We start from the raw sequence: 25,235 nt of genomic DNA on the forward strand, positions 1-25,235 counted from the left end.
AAGAGCTAGTTCAGTACGCCAACAGGTCCCAGCAAGAGGAACTAAACATTTCAAGACAGGTATAAGGGAAGTCCAAGAGGAGGCAAAGGCAGATAGCATGAACAAATAAAAAGAACTAATACAGGAACAGAAAGAAACAAAAACGATAAAAGGAAGAAACTTAAATCTTAGATATGATCCTCTCCAGCTCTTCTGTTTTATAGCAAAGGAAACTGAGAGCCGGAAAAGAGAAAGAAGTTTCCTGTGGTCACCCCTAAAATCAAAGATGGACTTGAGCCACCAAACCAAGAACCTGATATGTCTAATTAGAACGCAAGCATTCCAGAGGGGACCTAGAATTAATGAATGTAACTGAGCAAATAACATGATAGTTTGAACCAAATAAAACACTGCCCCACGGTTAAATCTACAATGCTTTAATGACTTCCCTGGAGAAGCCCCATCACTCAGTGACTTCAGACTCAACTCAGGGAAAAAGTCATGAAGGCTGATCTTCAGGAGCAGCCTCTGTGGGTGGAGAATGGGCAGAATGACCTAGCAGGCATCTCAGCCCCTAATGTCTATAATTCTGTGATTGAAGGTCCTGCCATTTGGTACTTAGCTGCCACACAGGAAATAGCAGTACTAACCTGCAGCTACAAGCAATTAACATGCACAATCTTGTGAGAATTGCTGGGAAATTTGGCAGAATTACTCTGTGATTTCTCCCTTTAGCATTCGTTTTGCAAAGGGAATAATTTCTGTTGTGTTTCAGGTTTTATTCCTTGTGATGTCAACATGCACTTAGACCAGATGTTCCAAACATCTTAGGAAATTCAGGGCTGCAGCTACTTCTTTCCCGAATTGAAAAGCTCAGCATTCCAATTAATGACACCAGACTCCTGTCTGTCATGATGGTGTACTATTATTTTGAGGCTAAGAGAAAGAACTTAGTTTTAGGGATCCCCAAGGGGCCAGACCTCTTAGCTGGCCTCAGCCTTCTCAAAATTCATAGCTCTGTCACTTATTAGTTAGCTAATTTCTTATACTTCCCTTAAATTCTCTAAACTTCCTCCCCCATTTGTAAAATAATTATATTTAACTAATTGCAAAATAGTTGAAAGTAAGAGTTGCAGGGCCAGAATATGAAAATCTATATCCTGTTCTACCACATAATATCACGGTCATTTTAGATAATGGACTTAACAACTTTAAATCTCAGTTTCCCATCTGCAAATTAAACACACACACATAAGGATAAAGATCCTGTAAAGGAGGTTCTTGGAAGATGAAATGAGATAATATGCATAAAGTGGTAAGCATCATGCCTGGCACAAACTGAATACTTAATCAATGCTGGCTTCAGAATCTTATCGACATATTTAACAATAAAACTAAGAATTTGGGACCCCATTATATGAATGAAGACACTGGTACTTGAAAAAGAGAAGTGATTTACTCGAAGATACACAGCTAGGATTCAAGCCCAGGTCTGATATCAAATGCTGCATTCTTTGTGCTAACATATGTCCTTTTTTTTTTAAGATATATTTATTTATTTATATAAGCACTGGGTTCAGTCAGAAGCATGGGAGGGTGAGAGAATTCACCAGAGCCAGAGGGGAGAGCAGAGCAGGCAGACTGATGAAGTACACTACTGAGGGGAGCAGCGGGCATGGCAGGAGAGGTCTGTGCACCATGTGGGACCCTCGCCAGCAGCCAGGGATCAAACTGGCACTGCAGAGGATGCAGGCAGCTTCGCAGCCCAGTGATCAACCACTGCGCCACTGGGGAGGCCCTCTTTTTTTTTTTAAAGATTGATTTATTTATGCATTCAAGAACGGGGGTGTAAGACAGAGGTGTGGGGGGTGAGAGGATTCACCAGAGAGAGTGGTGAGCAGAATAGGCAGTTCTACTGAAATACACTGCTGAGGGGAGCAGTGGGTAAGACAGGAGAGGTCTGCTGTGCCATGTGGGTCAGTTCCCTGGCCAGGGATTTAACTCATGCTGCAGTGGCTGGCAATAGCTTGATAGCACTGTGTCTTTGGCCTCTGCTAACTAACCTATGTCTTGCAAAAGTTCTCTCAGAGGAAACAGAGGAGCATGTATTCTTAACAGTTATTTCAGTGGCTCTTCCTACCACACCTTTATGATTGGGAATCCCTAAGCCAGATGGTGAGTGAAGTATCTGAGCAGAAAGAACTTTGCAAGTTCTGGGACAAGTTGCTTAACCATTGCCCAAGCAGTAGAATGTTGGGTTTTATCATCGTTATTTCTGTCATTCTCAAATGGAAAGGGCAAAGACAGGGATCAGGGAGAATTCTCAGGTGAAATCAGTTTTTAGTCTTCAAATGACTGGGCTCCTATTGCAGACAAGTATAAAAAATGTTATAAGCACTTTGTGAAACCACACTCTGTCGTGTCTTCATAGCCTGTGAAGTTCCTGAACTGGTCGAAGCCACTTATTTATAGGGGAGAAAAATATTCTGATGAGAACCATTTTCTAGTTTCACAATTTTATTTTAGTGTTACTTGATCTACTTTGAAGCCTCCTGGGAAATCAATGCTACATTTGACTTCTCTTCATGTCATCATGTTAGCTATTAGATGGCTAATTCACTTCACAAGATATGCCAATATGAGAGGCATTCGGCTCATATTAGGAGTAGAATTTCACCACTCAATGGTCAGATCTTTTATGATTAAGACAGAAGAGCAATCCAAACACAGCAGCCAATGAAAATGCTCTCCAATCACCTGTAATCACTGCTCCTGGGTTTGTAATGGAAGTGGTCTCACTTAGCACCGATCATGCGGCTCTAATTTAGCCTAAAAATAATAATGTGGTTTGATTTGGAAGTTGAGATGGTGAGAAGTATGCTCCCTCTCTTCCCATCCCACTTTCCCTACATTTTATGTCGCATAATAAAGACATAAAATCAAGGTAGACCATAAAATAGCAATATATGAAAATTAAAATACTATTTTCTAAGTTCAGTAAGACATACCACCAGCTTTCAGGATAGATAATAATCCTAGATTCTAAATTTCTAATTTGTCATTTATTAGTTATGCATCAATAAATTTACCCAAGCCTTAGTGTCCTTACGTGTCAAATGAAGATGCTTTGAGAGATTTTTGCAAGGAACAATTAGAATAAAGAATGAAGAATATCACAGACATGATGGGAACTATTAGAGAATTCCTAAGGAAATATACTGTTCTCACTGCTCCACATTTACATAGAAAGGCAAGGTGCCAGGACAAAAAAATAACTTAATTGAAACAAATTAATTTTCATATTGCAAGATCTCTGGGAACAGAACAACATGCATTTTAGAACTTCTGATGCCCTTATAACAGAATCAGGAATAGGGAGAGTGGGATAAACCTCAACTCTGTGCCTCCAAAAAACTTTCAGGGGCTAAAATAAGACAAAATTTTCATAGAGGGAGAGGGAGAGAATGTGTGCACGTATGTTAGAGTTTACCATGGAGAAAATACTTAAACAGATAATACTATATTCCACCCTTGACTCAAGGAAGGGGTTGCCTGTATGGAGAAAAAATAATCACAAATATAGAGGGAAATTCTGGTATTCAAAATTATACAATCCTATAGGACCACAGGTTAATTGTATAACCATAGTTGGCCTTGAATGTCCGTTTTATAAAATAGGAATCTCCCTTTGTCATTTCCAACTGTATAATCATTTAATCAAGCCATATCACACACACACACACACACACACACACACACACACACAGAGTGTTATGACTCTTGAATTTTACAGTCTCTAGTGTTGAAATCAAGGGGCAAGACAATTTGATCTATACCCCTCACCCAGGTCTTTATCCTCGCTCTCCTAAGATTTCTGTGGAGACTGTCTTTGGTGAGGAAAAATAAAGTGACAGAGTTTGGATAAAAGTAAAGTTGGGAAAAGAACAACAGAAATTAATTTTAAGAGGACAATTCTTATCAAAATGAGAAAGTCAGTCTGTCAGACTGGTGGTAAGCCAGTCTCTTCAGAAGATGACCCACAGAATAAAATAAAATGGAAGTGGTGCAAAGGGTCCTGTTCTCTGAGTAGCATGGCATTCACTCATGCACTTATTCATTCAATCATTTATTAAAATTTGGGAATGAAGGCAATAGAGTGCCTCCAGTTAGGCAAGATCTGACAAGGCTGGCAGAAATGGTCCCCCAACAGTTAGGGCTTGGTAATGACTTCAGAACTGGAGTGCGACCAAGCTGCCCTGTATTCAGAGATACATAAGAGAGGGTTGGTAGTGGTCACCGCAACCAAAGGAAAAAGCCAAGTTAGGTTGCATGCAGGTGAGTGCTGAGTGCCTTCTCACCTGCTCAGGATGCACACTGTGATAGCAAAACTAATCCCAGACTCCCTTTGAGGGGGATGACCAAAATCCCAGGATAGTCTTAATTCTGATCAGCACAGGTCTAAACCTGGGTGGGGCAGGACCCCAAGGTCCTGTGGGGAACCTAAGTCAGCCTAGATATGGACAGGAAGTCACTGACAACATGACATAATTTACATAAGCCCTACGCATATGTCCTCACACCCCAATTAAATCCAAGAGAGAAAGGGGAGATGAAGCAAAAAACAAAACAAAATGAAACAAAAGCAGTGTGATGTGTTTACAAGGAGAAGCTATGTGATTCACCATGCCAGCACTTGTCTGCATGGTTTGGGCTTATGGGGGAGAAATTGGATGGTTAGGGGAAGAGGATGGTTAGGGGAAGAAGTACCGTTGCTTAATTGGGGAGAAGTTCTAAAGGAGCTGTGAGGCAGAAAGTACAATGACAGCATCCACCCCACTCTGAGTGGTGAGGCTGTGAGGAGAATAAATAGATTAGTGTCACTTTAGAGGTGTTCACTCTCTCCATTCAGCCGCATAATGCAATTATTTAGTAGTTCAGGATTCTTTTAATTCTGTTTGAAGAACTTAAGAGGTTAAGGGCTTGAAATGATAAATGCATTATTAATGTTGCCTCATAGAAACATCCAAGTCTATAATTTCCAAGGCAGAAAAAAAAAAAAAAAGACTAATAGGTTTTTACTGACTTTCCCCCCACCCCTGGTAAATTAACCTACGGGACCTATGAGAAATGTATAAATGAGACATTATTAGAGAAAGTAATAATGGACCAAAAGCCATCATCTGGAGACTTGATTCATTAGTAAGAGTGATATGTACAACTTTAGTTTTGGGGTCTATTCTTGTACAAAATCCTGCATAGCTGGAAAGAAAGGGGTTAACAGAATGGAAGAAGCTATGGATGGGTTCACCTCCTTCTGAACAGCCTGACATGATTCCCCAGAAGTCCACGTGATAATTAGAGGATTGAACATTACAGAAGAATGAAAATAAAGACTTTGGGGCTTAGACTCCAACAGACCTAGATTTAAAAATCAGCTTCACCAACTATGAGTTTTGTGATTTAGGCGAACCTTGTTTCATTTTCCCTACTTAAAAAGAGATAGAATAATTCCTTACAGAATTTTTCTGAGAATTAATAGAGATCATGTAGGTAAAATTAAACATGTTCCCAGATAATTAAAAACCTACAGTAAATATTATTAGCCTTAGAATTAAGTTTGCTATTGGAATTACTATTAGTGCATACTATTAGTGTTCACAATTTAGAATACCTCCTGTAATGTCCATTTGACAGCTGAAAAATAGATGAATACCTCTTGTAATGCCCATTTGACAGCTGAAAAAAAGATGAGTGATGTGATTTACCCAGTATCATATGATTAGTTTCTGGTCATAAATGGAAACTTCACAGCATCTTCAATATACTTGGGATCAGTCTACTTCTGTCACTTGATTCTGCAAGGTCCAACTCCTTAAGTTCTTTTTGTGTTTTCTGGACAATAGTCTTGCAATATTCACTATGATTTTCATAGATGGTATTCATATATTTCAGAAAAATTGGCATAACTCTCCTAGTCATATTTTTTTTTAATGGATAATGTTTTCCTCTGACCATGATAATGGCACAGATCCTGGACTTGCCTTCCCAGAATTAATAACTATAAAACTGGGCAAAATAGTAGGGCAAAAGTTTTCAGGGATTAGAAAATAGAGTTGGAGTGTGAGCCTTTGGAAAAGATAAATACAGTTTCTACCTGGAACTGTAATTAAATCTTTACATCAGAATTTGTTTCTAGAGTCACTTGACCCAAATAATTCATAGCCAGAGGCAGAAGCAACTGTTCTCTGCCTGCTATTTACATGGAAAAAATAACAAAACAAACCAAAACAAACCTTGAGCTTTGGGTCAAACATATTAGATTAAGCACAATTTCTAGTTAGGTGTTTAGTCACTGAAAGTGACTGCCATACAACTCTATTTTCAACTAACAAGGGGATTCCTCTATACCCACACCCAAGAAGTTAAGGGGTTTTATAGAGTGTCAGGTGTGGCTTAATGCCACCACTCAAATAAAGCTACTTCTTACTCATTTCTTGATTCTGACATCCTCTTTCTCAGCAACCTTTCCAGCTGGGCTTCTAAAGTTGCCAAGGCACATTACTTAGCTATTCCTCAAGCACCTAGAAGCTATAGATGACAGCATGTCTCATCTTTAAATGTTTTAGCAAAGCTTTGAGTTACAAGAAGAAACAGGAGTTACACACTGCATCCAGGTGACTCCAGAAACAAATTCTGATGTTCTCATTGTTGGCCTTGCCTGGGTCACGGCTCTACTACCTGATCCTGCAGCAATGATGAAATCATACAGATTAAGGATGAGGGAGAACAGTGTAAATTGAAATAAAGGACTTCTATTCCAAGAAGAGAGAAGAATAGCTGGTGGACCCAACATGTTCTAGTGATGACAAATTCCTTTAGCCTATTGCTTAGTGCAGAGAATGGAAAAATGGAGGGGCCATGAAGAAATGGCAAATGGCAACTTTCCCAATGATAATTCCACTCTGACTTCACTGTTGCATCACCCTAAGCACAGGATATTATTATGTTTTACAAACTCCCCAGCTATAGAAGCACAAATGCATGATTAAAGTTCTAGGAGACAGACAAAAATGAGCATGAATGCTTATTCCCACAATGTAGTAAAATATGGATTAATGAGACAATAGCTGCTATGGGTAAAGTGTGGTACCCTAAAATTCATATGCTGAAGCCTTAATTTTCCAGCATCTCACAGTATGACTGTATTGGGCAATAAAATCATTAAGTTAAAATTAAGCAAAAATAAGGTCTTTAGGGTGGGCCCTAATTTAATCTGACTGATATCCTTAAGAAGAGGGAATTTGCACACAAAAGAAGGGACACCAAGGACACCAACACACAGCCAAGATCACAGGTGGGGATACAGAGAAAAGCCAAGGGCAGACTTTTCAGAAGAAACTAAACTTGCTGACACTTTGATCTTACACTTCCAGCTACCAGGAATGTGAGAAAAGAGGTCTCTGTTGTTTAAGCCCCACAGTGTGGTATATTGCTATGGCAGCTCTAACAAATGAATACAATAGCTACAGAGTATTTAGCATTTATAGGATTCTAGTGACTCACAGATGCTTTTATAGAGAGATCATTTAAATACAATGTCAGGTTTTTGTTTGTTTTTTTTTTTTAAGATTTATTTCTTCATGCATATAAGAGCTGGGGGGCTTAGGCGGGGGAAGGAGCCACCAGAAACAGTGGGGAGCAGAACAGGAAGATCTACTGAAATACACTGCTGAGGAGAGCAGCAGGCAAGACAGGAGAGGCCTGCTGCACCATGTGGGTCATGCCCCTGGTCAGGGATCAAACTGGTGCTGCAGTGGCTGTAGATAGCTTCATAGTGCTGATACTGAAGCCCTGTGCTATTGTAACAGGGTGGTCCCCAGGAAAGGGGGAAGTTACAGGTTCCCTGCCCCACCCAAGGGAGGGTGGAGCTGAGCAGGAAGAGGAGAAGCTGCAGAAGAGACTGAGGAAGGAAGCAGGATGGAGCCTAGAGACACGTGAAGAAACTGCGCTTGTCTTTTGGTTGTGGACTGGGTGACACAGATGTGGGTGAGACCCATGGGAGGTGACCATGGCAGCTTTTATCTTGGTGTTGATTTTGCTCTTTTCCTTCCGGGCTTGTCTGGTAGTTTCTGACCCTTTTCTGTGGGTCCCCACTGGAAGATGCTTTAGACTTGTGGCAGGCTTTGCGGCCTTGCTCTGGGCCGATCCCATATGGATGGACTTTTACCCACGAGGGGACGGGTAACTTTGGGTGCTTCATTTAGAAACTAGACTCTTTGCCTTACCTGTATTGTTTCCTAGTTTTATTAAAGTTCCTTCCCATTAAAGTCTCATACGTTTTGTGTTGATGCGGCGGATGGCAGAACCCATTTAGAATAGGCAGGTTTGCGGGGTTTGGGCTGCCCCTCTCCCTGTCCTTTAACACTATCAGGGAGGCCCCTAAATACAACATCACTTTTAAGAGGTATTATTAGTTTACCTATTTTATAGATGGAGAAACTGAGTTTCAGAAAGATGAAGCAACCTGTTCAAGACTGTGATATAAGGGTACATGGTTCTAATCAGATTCTACAATTGCCTACCGGAATTTTTCCCTTGAATGTTTGAACATATAAAACCAAACTCAAATTCCACCCATCTCACCCATTTTTCTCACCTGATGTTTTTGCCACCAAACATCCTGTTTTATAAGCTATAATCTAAAGAATCATTTTTATTTTATTTTTTACAACACACTGCCTCTTCCTTCAAATCTAATCTATCATGAAACCTTGCTTATCTGATTTCAACTTCTCACATGGTGCCCAAGACAACAGATAACCAATAAGTAATTAACTTTATGGAGGTAGAACTGACATGCTTAGCCATGGGCTACATGGGCACTGGGGCCCAATAGAAGAAAGATGAAAAGTTATGCCATGATTTTAGTTCAAGGCACAAAAGGGAGTCCAGGGAAGGTCAGCAAGCACAGTCCTATTAGCATTAGAATTAAGATTCTAATTAAGGAAGTCATCAAACCACATAACTCTCCTTAGTTTGTATTTAGGCCTCTTTACTGTTCTCCATGTCCAGAGAGTCTGCTATGGCCAGGCCATCCCCTCTCCTCTGGACTTGTGCAGTGTCTCCTACATGCCTTCTCTCTTACCTGCTTTCATGCATTTTCCACGAAAGCCAGAATAGTCAGACCAATTCTTTTTAAAACCCTTCAAGGGTACCCCCACTGGAGAAATATTAGGCCTACAAGCTACATGCTCTAATGCTCTACTGACTCTCTTTTTTAAAAGATTTTTTTATTTATGCATGCAAGAACTGGGGTACAGGCCAAAGGTGCAGGAGAGTGAGAGGATTCACCAGAGACAGAGTGGGGAGCAGAACAGGTGGATCGACTGAAATACACTGCTGAGGGGAGTAGCAGGTGAGTCAGGAGAGATCTGCTGTGCCATGTGGGTCACCTCCCTGGCCGGGGATTGAACTCGTGTTGCAGTGGCTGAGGATAGCTTCATAGTGCTGTGCTTAATCCCTTGCGCCACCAGGGAGGTCCTCTATTGACTCTTTATCTATCTATCTATCTATCTATCTATCTATCTATCTATCTATCTATCTATCTATTTATTTTAAAGATTTCCTCAGTGCTTTTTTTTTTTTAAAGATTTATTTATTCGTGTATACAAGAACCGGGGTACAGGCCAGATGTGCAGGAGGGTGAGAGGATTCACCAGAGACAGAGTGGGGAACAGGCAGACTGACTGAAATACACTGCTGAGGGGAGCAGAGGGCGAGACAGGAGAGGTCTCCCGCACCATGTGAGGATCTCGCTGGCCGGCCTAGACTGAACCCACGCTGCAGAGGCTGGGGACCAGGGGAGGCCCTCTATTGACTCTTTTTCTAACCTTAAACAATGACCAAATAGAGATACTGGGCAAAGAACATAATTTGGTCAAGGCTGCAACCTCAGTCATGGCCCACTCAGAAATCCATGGGTTGTTCTTTTTCTATCACATCAAGTCACTTAGCAAGATTTGGTTGAACAGGATAATTTTTATCCTGAATAGACATCTCTTCACCTGGGAATGGAGGAGACAGGCCTAGACAGGCCTCCCAGAGAGGAAATCTTGCCTCTGCTAGGAAGTGAACTGTGAATTATAAAACAAGTCAGGCTTCCAGAACGAGGTCACCTCAGCTATAAACTTTGCCATATGAGAAGAAACACGAGAAGATCTCAAGAGGAACTCAAGACAGAAGAAAATGACAGGCAGTGGACAGTTGGAGAGAAACAGTGAGGGATGCTTTGCCTCAGAACCCAGTGATTAAGCAAACTTGGGTTCTTCCCACCCTCTGTGTTTCCTCCATACTTGCCCAAAGAATTCCTAAAATAGGAGCTGAATTTTCTCCAGGAGCAAATGGGACAGAAATCAAGCCTTAGACACACCTCTTCCCACCCACACTGTGACAGGGTCCACCCAGGAGATTGTAGCATGAGGGTAGGGTGTCATAGCCAGATCCCTCCCTGCCCATTAGCATGGTTTCCCTTTTAAGTCATACTGGGCACAGTTAGCTTTTTAAAGCAGATAAATAAATAAAATAAATCTTGTGTTAAAAAAAAAAAACACTAGAATCAGATTCTAGCAGCAACAAGTTATCTTGGGAGGCAGCTGGAACTACACACTATTTCTCAAATGAGAAAAAAGTCAAGGCACCAGGAAGGTATGATAACACTGACAAGAAGAGATGGTCTAACCCTGGTCATTTTGACTACACAATCTATGTTCTTACTGTGAAACACCCCTGGGCTTCTGAGAGCAGGAACAGAGCTCATTTACAGAAGTCATGGATTTCATCCCCTTTCAGAGGCAACTTTTTTTTTTTTTTTTAAATAATAAATTTTATTTTTATATTCCCCCATACAACTGCACATGCCCCATTCTGACCCCAATCCCTCCCCTCCCGGCCCCCACCCCCCAAAAAGTGTCGCTGGTTCATAGTTTTTTGTTGATTTTGATTTTCACTTTCTTATAGTTATTCATTTTCCTGATCCCTTATTTAAGTTTTCTAGATTCCTGCTATGAGTGAGACCATCCGGTATTTTTCTTTTTCTTTTTGGCTTATTTTGCTGAGCATGATCCCTTCCAGCGCCATCCATGTTGCTGCAAATTGCATGTGTTTATCTTTTTTGAGTGCTGAGTAATATTCCATGGTATATATGTACCACATCTTCTTGATCCAGTCATCTATTTTTGGGCATTTGGGCTGTTTCCAAAGCTTAGCTATTGTAAATAGTGCTGCTATAAACATAGGGGTGCAGGTGTTCTTTGGAATTGATGTTTCTGTGTCCTTTGGGTAAATCCCTAGGAGTGGAATTGCTGGATCATATGGAAGCTCTATGTTTAGTAGGTCCAGAAATCTCCACACAGCTTTCCATAGTGGTTGGACCAGTTTGCACTCCCACCAACAGTGCAGGAGAGTTCCTTTTTCTCCACAACCTCGCCAACATTTGTTGTTGCTAGTTTTTTTAATATGTGCCATTCTCACTGGTGTAAGATGGTATCTCATGGTAGTTTTGATTTGCATTTCCCTGATTACAAGTGATGTTGAACATTTTTTCATATGTCTGTTGGCCATTTGCATTTCCTCTTCAGAGAAGTTTCTTTTTAGCTCTTCTGCCCATTTTTTGACTGGGTTATTTTCTTTGTTGTTGTTGAGTCTCATCAGCTCTTTGCAGATTTTTGTGATCAGTCCTTTATCATTAGTGTTGGGTGCAAAAATGTTCTCCCAGTTGGTGGGGTTTCTCTTTGTTTTTGTTACTGTCTCTTTTGCTGTGCAGAAGCTCAGAGGCAACGTTTTACCTCTTTGGCATGGAGGGACCATATGAGAAATTCCAAGATCTCTTGTCCCAACATCTGTGTTGGTGTTGACATCCAATCCCTGTACCATGCTGGTTTGTTCATCAGGATATTGGGGCTCAAGACTAGTCATCTCCCACCTGAAAACAACTGTGTTGTCATTTCATGGAGGATTTTGGTCACATATATAGATAAGCATTTAGTATGCAGTAGGGGAAAATCAGGAAATAAAAAGTAGGAAGTAAACATTTGAGTAACTGGATACATAGCCTCTATTTATTGTGTCTTCTCTGGGTGTCAGCTTACTCAAAAGGAACAAGAGGAAGCATTATTAGATGGTGTCTAAGGATTCTTCTGGCTCTACCCATCTTTAATCATCTATGACAGAGAACAAGAAGAAAGGGCCTCTTGGAAGATCATGGTAACCAGGGAAACAGGCAGCTCTGAGGCTGGTCACTGAATTTCTAGAGTATTACCTCTCTTTCTTCACCTAAGTCATATGCTTTCTCTTTGGCCAAAGGAATACAGCTTAGAGTTCTTGAGGCAGAGGTGAAGAAGAAATCAGTCCCTGACATTCTTGCCCATCAAGTTCAAAAAGCTAACCATTGTGGCTGATGAATAAACCCACCTTTCCAATCTAACTTTGTTGGTTCATGCCACTATTATTTATTATTATACAATTTTACATTTTTCTACTAAATAAAATTAAATAACCATTAATATTTTAATGTTAAAAAAGCTTAAAATCACTGATAACTCAGAAATGAGCCATAGCTATCATTTAGTAAGTACTTTACTAGATACCAGACACCTTATCTAGTATTTTATATGTATTATATCCTTTCCAACCTCATGAATTAAGTTCCTCTATGATTCCCATTTAACATATGAGAAAGCTGAGGCTGAGAGAGGTAAAAGAGTTGGAATAACACAACAAGGAGGTGCATAGCCAAGATTCACATTTAAGTTGACCTGACTCCAAGACTACCCTCTGAACCACCTTACCTATTTAAGCTAAATTAAAAGTTGTTTGCCTTTAGGATGAAAGAGCTCTTTGCTTTGCCTATTCTTGTTGGAATGAAATTATCTGTGAAGTCTTTCCACTTGCTCTGGCCAAGTTGGCAAGCTGTCACATTACTTAATCTGTGATGTTGTGCCTCTCTCTTCTACCATAGCCAAGCAAGAAAAATACCTGCCAAGTTACTCTCTCAGAGGGTGGGTTCAGGCCACACAAAATGACAACTCCTGCTATGGGCGAGACAGAAATTTAGATCTCCTAGAGGCTGAGTTACATCTGAAAGGCCTGAGGGATCCAGTGGTAGGAGGAATGCGCCTAGAGAGAACCAGGTCATGGTATGGATCTGAGGTTTATGGTCTCGATTGATTAATGGTTATGGACCATAAGAAGCTGCACAGTTCATGGGGAAAAATGAGGAAGGGTGAAGGATTTCAACTTTTAACTCACTGGCCAGAATTCACGGCCATCCCTAGCTCCAGTGGAGGCTGGGAGATATCTTTACAGATGAAACTAGTAGGGGGAAGAGGCCGATAGGAGTAGTGAGTGAAACCATCTCTGGTTCCTGTCCTTGTCTTTGACAGTTATCCTGATAAAACCCTTGAGTAATAAATTGTATCATGTATGTGTAAATGCACCCAACCCAAGGAACAGTGAGGAAATGGGAGGCAAAGGGAATGTGGGAAGGTATGAGTTTATCAAGATGACCAGGGTGTATCTGAATGACATAACTGTGTGGGCATATCCAAAACCTTAATACAAGCTACACATAATCCATCCAGAAACAGATGCCTAATTCAATTGCTGAGAGCAAGAAAGAGCAGAAAACAATGACCTGGTATAGCCCATGATCTAGTGACTGCACAAAATTCACATATATTATAACATAATGTGGCCTACACCAAGAGCAGGAAAAGGAAGCTAAAGGCAGTTTGTGCAGCTTCATGGAAGTGAAAGTGACCTCAAGGGCTCACCTTCTCCCATCCTCTGAGAGGTATCCTCTGACGTGGTAGAAGGTTATTTAACCACCTCCCTCAAGAGTCTAGGAGAAATAGGTCTCAAGTGGGCTCAGACGCACTTCCCACAAATTTGGAGCACCAGAGAGGTATATCTTAGCATGTAGAAAGAAGGTTCTGCAGCTGAAATGAATCCATTGTGATCAAGTTTACCTATCGGTATCCCATAAACTTGGTTGGCATGAGTTAATTGCTGAGGTGGAGTAAGCTCTGAATGCTGTCCCTGGGCCAAACACAGTTCCTTGGATCCTGCTAACTCCGTCCTAAGCCATCCCTTCCTATGCAGTGACACGTATACCTACACACACTCGGAAGTTTTTGTCTTTATGGCAAATCTACTTTCTTAGATGACAGATTAAGATACCCGTTGCTTGTTCTAATTGCAGCAGAAGACAAACTTGGGGTCAGTAATAGAAGGAAGAGCTTCTAGATGGTGATGTGAGAGAATCCTGAACTTCTTCCCACAATACATCTACACCTACAAATGGAATTACCTCCTTTAAATAAACAAACCCTAAAAACTGGCCAAACAACTCCTAAACCTCAGACAAATGAGGAGAGAATGTCCACATCAAAGTGGGTAGGAGAGGCTAGGAAACAATCTCCTAATAAAACCAAACCCAAAAGAGTGGAGGTAACCTCTCCCTGAGGAGTGAAGTGTTATTACTTCACATCAAGTACCCCAACTTATAAGACTTGCACCAAAGAGACAAGCAACCCAAATACGAAGCTTTGAAGAGCAATGGGAATGTAGGTCCGTGAGACCCACTGACAACAGTGATCTGAGAAGCAGCTCTTACGGTGCTCATACCCTCAGGCTCACTCACATACGGGCCCTGCGGGTGTGGTTGACGAGCCTGGGGCACCTGGACTTTGCGTGGGACTTTCTGTAGCATCTGCTGGTCTTGCTGCTTGAGGGACAGACATCGGATTTGTCACACAATGGACTGAGGGACTGGATGCATGCTGCTGTGTTCTCTGGGGAAAGAGGTTGGCACCATCTTTGTACTCAAACTTTGTGTCACCTTCAAGGAGAAAAAAAACAAAACTATAGCTTTTTGTTAACTCTAGCTCCTTCCTTCCTTCCTTCCTTCCTTCACTCCTCTCTCTCCCCCTTCCTTTTTTTCTTTCTTTCTTTTTTTTTTAAAGATTTATTTATTTATGCATACAAGAATTGGGGTACAAGCCAGAGGTGTGGAGGGTGAGAGGATTCACCAGAGACAGAGTGGGGAGCAGAACAGGCAGATTGACCGAAATATACTGTTGAGCAGCAGACGAGACAGAAGAGGTCTGCTGTGCCATGTGGGTAGCTCCCTGGCCTGGTATCAGACTCATGCTGCAGAGGCTGAAGATAGCTTCATAGGTTGCGTCTTAACCCCCTGTGCCACCAGGAAGGCCCCCTTTCTTTTCTTTCTTGGCAGGTGCCATCTCTTCATTTCCCACTACCTCACTCTAACAGTGAGGTATCTTTTTAGTTCTAGGTTTTTAATTTTAACGCTAAGCTTTTTGTTGTTGTTGTTGTTAAATATTTTCTTTCTCTGTATTTTCTCTTTGTTCTTTCCCAGTAGGCACATCTCTACACTCTTCTTCCATGTTGCTTCCGCCTGTGGACACCACCTTATTTTCTTTTATTTATGACAAAGGAGCCAAGAATATACAATAAGAAAGGACAGTCTCTTCAATAGATGGTGTTGGGAAAACTGGAGAGGCACATGCAAAAGAATGAAATTAAACCACTAGTTGATACTATACACAAAAAATTCGCTCAAAATGGATTAAAGACTTGAATGTAAGAGATGAACCCATCACATTCCTAGAAGAAAAGAGAGGCAATAAATACTTTGACATTGGTCTTGGTAATGATTTTTCAGATTTGACACCAAAACAAAGATAACAAAAGCAAATATAAACTAGTGGGCCTATACCAAACTGAATAACTTCTGCACAGCAAAGGAAACCATCAAAAAAAATGAAAAAGCAACCTATAGAATGGGAAAAATATTTGCAAATCATAAATCTGATCTATCTGAAATATATAAAGTGCTAATATATCTGAAATATATAAAGAACTCATACAATGCAACTGTAAAAACAAAAACAACCCCACAAGCAATCTGAGTTAATGATGAGTAGAGGATCTGAATAGACATTTTTCCAAAGAAATCTTACAGATGGCCAACATGGGAAGATGCTCAGCATCACTTACCATCAGGAAAATGCACATTAAAACCACGGTGAGATATCACTGACCATCTGATATAATGACTATTGCCCAAAAGACAAGAAATAATAGGTATTGGAAAGAGAGAAAAGAAAACACTGTACACTGTTGGTGGGGATGGAAACTGGCACAAACACTATGAAGAGTCCTCAAAGAATTAAATAATTAATTAAATATAGAAGAACCATGATTCAGCAATTCCACTTCTGTGTATTTAAGAATATTTAAAAAAATTGGGGCCTCCCTGGTGGTGCAAGGGGTTAAGACGCAGCACAATGAAGCTACCCACAGCCACTGCAGCATGAGTTCGATCCCCGCGCCAGGGAGCTGACCCACATGGCACAGCAGACCTCTCCTGACTCATCTGCTGCTCCCCTCAGCAGTGTATTTCAGTCAGTTTGCCTGTTCTGTTCCCCACTCTGTCTCTGGTGACTCCTCTCACCCCCCACACCTCTGGCCTCTACCCCAGTTCTTGTATGCATAAATACATATTTTTAATAAAGAATATTTTAAAAATCTAATTTGAAAAGATTTATGCATCCCTATGTTCATTGTAGCATAATTTACAATAGTCAAGACATGGAAACATCCTAGTGTCCCCCAATATGTGAATGGATAAAGAAGTTATTGTGGGGTGCATGTATGTGTGTGTGTGTGTGTGTAATGTACATTATATATATATAATATATATATGATAGAATATTACTCCGCCATAAAAAGGATGGGGTTTAGCCATTTCCAACAAGATGGGTGGACATTGAGGATATAATGTAAGTGAAATATCAGACAGAAAGACAACCATGGGTATTGTCTCATTTATATGGAATTAAAAAAATACAAAAATTCCCCAAACTCACAGAGAAAAGACTGGTGGTTGTCAGAGATAGTAGGATGGCATTAGTGAAATGAGTGAAAGGGGTCAAAAGATACAAGTTCCCATTATAAAATAAATAAGTTACAGTAATGTAACATACAGCATGGCACTATAGTTAATAATGCTTTGCATATTTGAAAGTTACTTAGAGTAAGCCTTAAATGTTCTCATGAGTAAAAAAAAAATTATGACGGGCCTTCCCTGGTGGCGCAGGCAGTTGAGCGCTGTGCTGTGAAGCTGTCCCCAGCCTCTGCAGTGCCAGTTTGTACCGGCTGGCTGGCAAGGGTCCCACATGGCACAGCAGACCTCTCCTGTCTTGCCCACTGCTCCCCTCAGCAGTGTATTTCATCAGTCTGCCTGTTCTGTTCCCTTCTCTGTCTCTGGTGAATACTCTCACCCTCCCAAGCATCTGGCCTGTATAAATAAATACAGGTTCTTGTATAAATAAATAAATAAATAAATAAATCTTTAAAAAAAAATTGTGACTACTGATATGTATGGTGATGAATAACTCTCGATGACAGCTGCCCCATTATTGGAAGGGATGCAGACCCTCGGCCCCCGAAGGGGCCAGAAGTTTCCCCCTATATGAGCAGTGGTAGTTTCTGTCCCCCTGCAGTGGCAGGACTTAGTAAGATTTTGCCCCAGCCCCGGCCTGGGCCCAGACTCCAGCTTCAGATGCTGCCTGTCACATGCAGCTTCATGGCACCATCATTTAGTCACTGGGTGGCCTCCCTTACCACGATAGTTCTCCCTCTACCCAGTGAAATTGTTTCTCTGTTTTGCTACTCCACAGCTCCTTTTTGTTTATAGTTGTGGCAGTGAGTTCCTGGACCTAGAATCAGTGAGAGATGTCATTTTTTTTTTAAAGATTTATTTATTTATACAAGAACTGGGGTATAGACCAGAGGTGCAGGAGAGTGAGAGAATTCACCGGCGATACAGCGGGGAGCAGAACAGGCAGATGGACTGAAGACACTGCTGAGGGGAGCAGTGGGCGAGGCAGGAAAGGTCTGCCGTGCCATGTGGGTTTCTCCTGGGAGGCCGGGAATCAAACCCATGCTGCAGAAGCTACAGACAGCCTCACAGCACTGCGCTCAACCCACCGCACCACCAGGGAGTGAGAGATTTCTGACCCAGCGTTGGTTTTAAGACCCTTTGCCCAATAACAAAACTAATACAGTGTTATAGGTCAAATGTACCACAATTAAAAAAAAAAAAAATGGAAGAACTCTCTCACCATCCCAGCTGCCCGAATGTAAAAAGCACTGCCTTGGAAGGTGCTGGGTCCTCCATCCCTTGGCATAAACATGCACTGTTAGAACACTGTCAGAAGACTAGCTTCACATGGGGATAGAAGATAAACCCACTGGCCTCTGCTAGAGAGCCTTGCATTTTCTTTTCCCATTATAGTCTTTGAGTTCGTGTAAACCTTATAAGCAATCAGAAGTTGTGCTCATTCAATCATTGGCTCATTCATTCACCCTTTGATTTATTCAACTAATAAACATGTTCACACAACTCACCATGAGTCATGCCAAGTTATGAGGCTGATCTGAGGCTGAGGCTAAGAAAACAGAAAAAAATTAAGTACTCTGCCTCCCTCATGGAGGTCATAAAGACACCAGACGGTCCTGCACAATGATTGCCTAATGGTGACAAAGACATGCGCCCTGCAGACTAAGAGAAGAGTGCTGGTGAGAAAGCGTGTGAAAAATGTAACTTCAGAATAAGCAAGTGTTATCTAATCTGATACCCTCTAGGCATCCAATAAAATTCATTGCCAGTGTGTTTTAACACAGAGCACTCTTTTACCCAAAGGGTAGTGCATATATGGGCTCCGTTTTGTTCAAACCTGAAAATATTCATAGATAGATCATCAAATCTACTCCCCTCATGTGTCAAGATGGGAAACTGAGGTGAGGGGAGATCCAGTAACTTGTCCAAATTCTCACTGTGATTCTTCTGGGAGCTGAGGCTGGAATCAGGTGCTTATGTCAACTTGATTTAATATGTTTTAGCTCAGATGAATAATCATCAGATGAATAATAATACTAACATGTATTAGTACTTGCTATGTGTCAGACAAATCTCAAGGTGCTGTAAGTGCTGGACTTGTCCAACCTACAAAATAAGATTAGAGGATAGATGTGATAATTCTTCTTTTACAAAGGAGGAAACTAAAGCCCAAGGAAAAGAATTATTTTGTAAAGACACAGAGCTAGGAAGTGGCAGAGGCAGGATATGACTCAAAGTCCAACATCTGCCATTACACCTTGTGACCTTTTAGTCTGCTCTGGTGAGTTGCCTGTGGGTTAGTCTTCAACATCAAGACCATGAGGGGTCAAACATAATGAGTCTTGGGCCATAGCATAAAGCAGGCTGATGCAATTCATGGAGTCTTCGTGAAGGAGAAGGAGGTGAGCTGGTACTCAGCAGCACTCCATCCTCTCCTCCCTGTGATGTGGGCATCCCCAGGCCAACTGAAACAACACTGAGAAATAGAGCAGAGATAACTAATCTCGGGGCATGACCCACCCCACTGGAGACATCGCAGCCGTTGCCATAACAAGAGTGGGAGCCGTGATAAGAAGCAGGGAAAATCTGTTACGTAGAAGGAAACTCCCATATCAGACTGCGGACACAGAGCAGAATCAGGCCCTGGAACTCACACTATGGGAGAACAGGCACGGATCTCAGGATGTATAAATAAATTGTGCTTCTCTTTCCAAAAGATTCTTGATTACTGGCTGAGGTTTGGTCTTTGTCAAATCAACCACTCAGCCTGAGGGGCTAAGGGGCCAGGGTCCCATCTGAATTTGACTCCTGGCTAATTCTCTCATTTCATATTCAGCTCCTCCAACACTTTCATCCTAATTGTCAGTCACAAAAAATTGTCTTTAGAGGGCCGGCATACTCTATTCTAATTTTTAAGCTCAGTGCTATTGAATATGCCTCCTCCTGCCACTTTCTTTTTCTTTTTCTTTTTGAGAATGTCTATTCATTCTCTAAGTTCGATTTGACATGGCATCTTATAGGAATGCCTCTCTATTCCATGATCCAAAACACCTCCCCTCCCCTTATTCAGATGAGACAGTTTATTCCTCTCTAGGGAGCAGTCATCACACCTTAGGGATATCTATCCCACTAGACTTCCATATTATATTAAAATTGGGAGTTCATGTTTTTATCACCCTTGGCTCACTGCTGACATTTGGAGCACAGGGACAATTCTGTATTCTTCTTTGCATTTATAAGATGTAGTAAAATAAATATCACATTGCAAATTCTCAATAAATACTGCATGAATGAATATATGAATGTATAAATGAATAAACTGATGAGCTCCAATTAATTGCATAAGAGAAACCCAGGCGTAAATAGATAGGTCAAGAAATAACCCATCTTCTATTGCTATATCTTTTCTGAGCCACGGTACCAGGTATAGGAAGAACAGTTCCTGGATCACCTTGATGATGGTAGAACTCAGCTCTGTACTGAACACCTGGGAAACAGAATTGCCCAGGAGACTCTCCAAATACATCCATCTGAGGGATGGTGGACTTACAAGTGGGAATCGGGCAGACCATTCTTTTATCAGTCAGATGAAGTGAATATATTACTGGGCACTTATTATGGAACAGGCTCTACAAGGGAGTGGGGGTGGGGGTCCAATGGGAAGCAAGATAGTCAAGGTGGCTGTAATCCAGTGTTTACAGTCTGGGTGGGAGGGGAGACAAGTGAGTAGACAGAAGTGCAGACTATGAGGCCATGAAGAAGAGTTACTGAGCTTGGAGTACATTTAGACTTGGTAATGGCAGCCTATTTTCATGATCAGTTCTTTCTACCCATTTTCTATGGACTTTTAAGTGTCAGGCTTAAAAGAATATTTTACATTTACATGCTTGGCATTTTTATTTTATTTTTTAAAAGATTTATGCATACAAGAACTAGGGTAAAGGTCAGAGGTGCAGGGAGTGGGGGGAGTGAAATGATTCACCAGAGACAGAGTGGGGAGCAGAACAGGCAGACTGACTGAAATACACTGCTGAGGGGAGCAGTGGGGAGACAGGTGAGGTCTGCTGCACCATGTGGGAAGCTCTCTGGCCAGGATCAAACTCATGCTGCAGTGCTGCAGATAGTTTCATAGTGCTGAGACTTAACTCCTTGAACCACCAGGGAGGCCCCCTACTTTGCATTTTTAGACCCCTGATTTCTCCTAAAGTGATGTTTGATGGTCCACACTGAACAGAGGAGACTGAGGTTCCAGGCAGATAAATAGTAATAAAAACTCCCTGCAACTAAGGGGGAGACTCAGACTATAGCCCTGAGTCTGCCTCTGTCTAGCTCTGCACTTCCCAGTCTACCGTGGCTTGTTATGAATATGTGACCAAGCTGTTGAAGATGAGCAATTCCCAGACTTTAGTGAAATCTCTGCCTTTCTAATGGGGTTATTAAGCATCTCCCAAGTAGAGAAACTGGTACTTGGCTGGAGAAAAGATATGGGGGAGATCAAGAAGGTTCTCGGGGACAACAGACCTCTGTAGAGACATGGGAAGGAGGAAAGGATGGTGAGGAGAACAGAAGGAGAGGGGCCTACAGAGCACTGTGGGAAATATAAAAGTGACTAGTTCATCCTAGGACATGAGAGAGGTAACTACTACCCTGACTGCTTATTTGTTGGTGGTCAACTTTTAGAGATTTAATTTGAGAATAATAACCAAGTCCTACTAGAAAGTCCAGAGTCAGGAAGCACAAAGAAGGATCCAAAGCGTGACTTTTAACAGAACTGATTTTTTTGGCAGCCTCTATGTTTATAAGGCGCTCTCCCTAAACCCGAGCATCGAAACTAGTTAAACCAGTCACCTAGTCGCTTGGTCGCAAACCCTGCTGCATATGGGAAGTCTCTGAGGAGCTATTAAAAAATACTAATAGGAAGGAATAATACTACTAATCTCCCATTTGTTCAAGGATCAGCTATAATTATTCTGCCTAAAATAGCACATATGTAAAATTGGTATGTATCTATCTAGTAGACTTATTGTTAGTGGTAAATGGAAAAAAAAAATTAAAGTGCCAGACATAGAATATTCATTTTATACATGCTTGCTAGTATTATTTTGCTGTTGCTGTGTGTAAACTGAATAAATACAATGCAAAGAGTGTGAAACAAACAAACAAAAATACTAATACATATGTTTATAACAACACTACTTACAATAGCCAAGATATGGAAACAACCTAAATGCCCCAGAACAGATGACTGGATCAAGAAGATGTGATCTATATACACAGTGGAATATTACTCAGCAATCAAAAAAGATTTGTGGCAACAGAGATGGAGCTGGAAGGGAATATGCTAAGAGAAGTGAGCCAGAATGAGAAAGATAAATACCAGACGGTTTCACTTATATATGGAATTCAAAGAAAGCAAACAAAGCATCAGACAAAAAACAAACTGTAAGACTGACCCTGGAGGGAAGACTGTAGATCTGAGAAGGGTAAAGTGGAAAATGGGGGAGGAGAAGGAGAGTGTGGTGGAGTGTCCTGGAGGACTATTGGCACATTGGTAGTAGAAAAATTATTGTGACCATACCTGAGGAGAGAAATCCTATACTGTGAAAAAATAAATAAGAATGTTAAAAAAGATTAAAAAAATACTAATTCCCAGGCCACACTGCAGATGAACTAAATCAGAATCACTAGGAGAGGAATCACATGTGGTACCTTTAAAAATTATACACACACCCCATATTGTAAATCTAATCTTCAGTGAGCTGGGGAGCCAGCTGCTATGTGGGGGGAAAATAGCCAATTCTGGTAGCACTACAGTCACAGACATGCCTAAAAAATATCACAAAAGATATATGTGTTTGGAAATGGCCGTTGTTTGACTGTGTCTCTCTCAACAGTGTCTTTGCACATTCTTTGCCTTCTTTCTGAACCATCACTCCCATTTTCTGCTTTTAATTAACTTCCAGATTTAGTTAACTCCTTCCTTGCTAGCTCTTACCTCAGACCACTATGGAGGCCAATTAAGTTCCCTTTGTCATCTGTCCTCAACAGGCTTGTTCCCAACTTCACACCCTCATCTCTACCTTTAATGTAGAACTGCAGGATAAAAAAATCAACTAAAGTCCATTTTGTCCACTAGAATGAAAATTTTAATTCCTCTGTTTCAAATTAAAATCTAACTCAATGACTGGTGCAGCCGGAACATCTAATAGATATCTGTGAATAATGAGCAGGTGACTGAATGGATTAGCAAATAATGAAGGAAAGGACTTACCTACATTACAGATCATAAAACAAAACCCTATCAAATCTAGAGCTTTTATTTCCTTTTGTTTTCTAAACTGCAGGTTTTTGTTTTTGCGGTTAGCTGTCATTCTCAACATTTTAATATGAAATAACTTCTCTCATAACTGCATTTCAAAACCCCACTCATCTTTCAAAGTTTTTTTAATCCAAAACCCTATCCTACAACATGTTTTCCCAAATCATCCCACAGGAAGTAAATTCTCTCTTCCCTATACAACTTGAAATTTTAATTGGACTGTGCTGCTCTATGTTGTCTTGGATACATATTGCCACTTTCAAGTGCTTACGAACAAATGGGAGGTCGCAAATGCCTAATTCATTTTGTCCTGTCTCCTTTGGTGCCAGGTAAAGTGCCTGCCATATAGTAGGTATCCTGTAATTATTTATTTTAATGCCTGTCTAAATGAATGTGTATATCATGGCTGAGTGGGCAAAAGACTTCTGGATTCATTTTGCAAACACAAGCAAAGGGAGATTCACATGGTTTTCAAGCTCATATGTATTCTAAAGGTTTAGTCTAGGCAAAAATAGTAATCAGCCTTCTTTTTTCTTTTCCATTGTAGACCACAGATTTGAAAAAAAAAAAAAAAAACCTGGAAACGAGAATGGTGATAAGACACTCATTCTGGATGAGTTTGGTTAATTATATTTTTCACATTGCTTAGCAGTTAGGATTGACAATTACTGATTATCTTAGGCACCATGTATTTTTCAAAATAATGCACAACACAAGAGTAATAATTGGACATAATTGCAAAACTGATTAATAGTCTCAGCTCAAGCTTGAGTTATGGACCTCAGTTTCCCCATCCTTAGAATAAATCAGTGTTTTTCAGTGTTTATTCCCCTACAATGTGCATCATAATTCATCCAGGGTTCATTTATTCATAAGGTAAATATTTAATGAGCATCTACTATGGTAAGCAAAACCATCTTCTAGTGGAGAAGACAGGCATTTGTCAATAGTCATATGAATGCCTACCCTCCTGCTATATTAAAGTATTTTAACAAAATACAGTTTGGAGGATTGAGCTCATCATCGAGTTCAGGAACAACAAACAAAATGGAAAGTCCTCTTCCTGGTGACCTAGGGACATGTACTAATCAGGGTTCTCTAGAGAAACAACACCAATGTGAGGAAAAAAAAGACTTAAGAAATTGACTTATAAGATTGTGAGGGCTAGAAATCCTGGCTGCAGGGCAGTCTGGAGAGTCAGAGAAGGTATGATGAGTTCAAAGTTAGTTTAGAGACAGAATTCATGCTTCCTCAGGAGACCTCAGTTTTTTCTCTTAAAATATTCAACTGATTGGATGTGGCCCACTCACATTTTGGAGGGCAATCTGTTTTACTCAAAAGTCTATTGGTTTCTTCACATAACATCAAAACTGGTATTGACCAAATATCTGAGTACTATGACTTTGTCAAATTGACACATAAAATAAACCATCACAGGGCATATATGAAGGACAAAAGGAGACCTGGTGGCTACGGGGCAAGTCTGGGGAGAGGACAGTAAGAGAAGAGACTTCGGGGAGACAGTTATGACCGCGTGGGGTCTCATGGGCCACATAATGGATAGCGTTTCTTTTTTATATCAGTAGAGAGACTTCTTTCATGGGACTGAAATAGAGGTTTGATGTAATCAGACAGGCTTTCCAAAACCAGCGTTCCAGTGGAATTTGTGAGAACAGATTATGGGGCATGAGAAGACTACTCCGACAGGTAGGACAGAGAAGAGATAAGGAACTAAAATGGTCATAGGGTAGATGGAAAGATGCACCATAAAGCTGGAAGCAATAGGTGATAGGTTAGACAGGCAGGGTAGTCCAACAATAGCTCTAGTTTTAACCCAGAAAGGCCCTTGTCCCAAGGAACCCCTCTCTCAGGAAACTGGAATGGTCGCTTACCCTAGAAGGAAGTTTCAGTAATATTTAGGTTTCTGGGTACCCTAAGGATCTTACTGAATAT

The 25,235-nt window shown here is 40.9% G+C and overlaps 1 long non-coding RNA gene across 2 annotated transcripts in view; it reads right to left on the bottom strand.

Moving 5' to 3' along the window:
• LOC119249235 (uncharacterized) overlaps positions 1-25,235 on the bottom strand; it is a 206,927-nt gene that overhangs the window by 54,820 nt on the left and 126,872 nt on the right. The window lies entirely within an intron of this gene.

This window comes from Talpa occidentalis, unplaced genomic scaffold, assembly GCF_014898055.3.
Source record: "Talpa occidentalis isolate TD23 unplaced genomic scaffold, MPIMG_talOcc4v2.1 talOcc4.17, whole genome shotgun sequence".
In the NCBI taxonomy this organism is placed as follows: Eukaryota; Metazoa; Chordata; class Mammalia; order Eulipotyphla; family Talpidae; genus Talpa; species Talpa occidentalis.